Source organism: Dipodomys merriami, unplaced genomic scaffold (genome assembly GCF_024711535.1).
Source record: "Dipodomys merriami isolate MVZ:Mamm:240054 unplaced genomic scaffold, mDipMer1.0.p SCAF_2042, whole genome shotgun sequence".
Classification (NCBI taxonomy): Eukaryota; Metazoa; Chordata; class Mammalia; order Rodentia; family Heteromyidae; genus Dipodomys; species Dipodomys merriami.
In genome coordinates, this window is record NW_027203430.1 from 57,697 (window position 1) to 59,715 (window position 2,019).

The window sequence follows — 2,019 nt, forward strand, 5'->3', positions numbered from 1 at the left end:
AGTGTTAGGACTGAGAGGTGTTTGGGAGTTCCTGCAATGTTATCCACCTTGGGTGCTGGAGCAACTAGATTCTTCCTATAATTCTTGGATTCTCAGTTTGGGTGCAGTTTCTTGGTCTTTATTGTGGTCTTGTTGGTTTTCTATGTGTAGGACATCGTTTAGTATCTTTCATTGGGCTGGTTTGTTGGAGATATATTGTTTCAGTTTTTCTTTGCTATGGAAGGTTTTTATTTGACCTTCGGTTATGAAGGAGAGCTTAGCTGGGTACTGTATGATTGAATGATAGTTGTTCGTCTTTAGGACATGGCCTACATCATTCCAGGCTCTTCTTACTTTAATTGTCTCTGATGACAAATCTGAGGTGATGCTAATTGGTTTCCCTTTGTAAGTAGTTGATCTATTCTACTTGACAGCTTTAAGGATTTTTTTTCCTTGGAATTGATCCTGTGTGGATTATAATGTACTGGTGAGATATCCTGCCCTAGATGGGTCTATTTGGGGTTCTAAAAGTTTCTTGTATCTGAATAGACCTATCTTTTTGCATGTTTGGAAAGTTCTTTGCTAAGGTCATGTTAACCAAATTTCCTAGACCATTAAATTCTGTCTCTGCGGGCTGGGAAGGTGGCTCAGTGGTAGAGCTCTGGCCTTGCATGCATGAGGCCCTGGGTTTGATTCCTCAGCACCATATAAGAAAAAAGAAAAAAAATCTGGAAGTGGTGCTGTGGCTCAAGTGGTAGAGCACTAGCCTTGAGCTGAAGAGCTGAGGGACATCGCCCAGGCCCACAGTTCAGGCACACAACCGGACCCAAAAAAGAAATTCTGTCTCTAGGTGCTCCTCTACACACATTATCCTCAGATTAGGCCTTCTGAGAGTGTCTTCCAAGTGTTGAGTAGATCTATCATATTTCTTGGATTTCCCTTGGATAGTTTATATTCTTTCTCTGTAATAACCTGGCTGTCCTCAATCCCTCAGATTTGCTCCTCTGCATGGTCTAACCTATTGTCGAGACTTTCTACTTTGTTTTTTATTTCTTTTCCTTCTAACTGGTTAGCTTTGATGGCTTCAAATCCTTTGTTGGAGCTTTGTCTTAGATCTTGTATGAACTTCTTTACCTCCTTAATTTGGGGTTCAGTGTTTATTCTCAAATCACTTAGTTGACTGGTTATGGTTTCCTGGACACACATTCTTTCTGTTGGGCTCCATTCAGTATTCCCTTTGTGGTCTCCCTGAATTCTTTCAGCATTCTGTTTATGGATTCCATGAATGCCTCTGTTGATCTTTTTCTATTGTCATCCCGCTCTCCCAAGTCCTGTATTACTCTTTGATTAGCTTCCTCATGTTCATGCAATTCCTGTAATTCTCTTTGACTGTTCTCAGTCTGCTCACGCAATTCCTTTATTTCTTTTTGACTGTTCTCAACCTGCTCACGCAATTCCTGTATCATTCTTATGAGTAGCTTCCTCACTCTCATGAGATTCCAGTATTAATCTTTGGTTTCCCTCTCTCTTCCTATCATGCTCACATTGAATCCTTTGCAGGTTTTCAATCTTTTCATTCATCATGTTTACCAGTAGTGTTTGTGGAGATTTTTGGGAACTCTCTTCTGGTTTATTCATTAAGTATGCTGTCAACTGATTTTCATGAGTGGGAATTCAGATACCTGGACTTGCCATTTTCCTTGTGCTTTTCCTGCTTGTTCTGCCTATTTGGTATGAAAATAACAACAATTTTTTGCTAGAACAAAATTTTAAGGCAAGCATCATCAAAGTGCTGTAGTTGCACAGACAAAAGTCAGCAGATACAATCTAGTTCAACAGATACAATCTATTCAACATCAAAAAACTATGGCTTAATGAGCTAAGAACAGCAAAGAAGAATTTGGCAAATCACAAATTATTTATTTTAGTAAGAAATGTGGGCAAAAATAGGATTAGAGGGATTTTGAGCGGTAAAAGGATAGTGAATTTAACCAAGTTCTAATCTTAAAGAGGGACATGGATTAGACAGAATGATAGAAG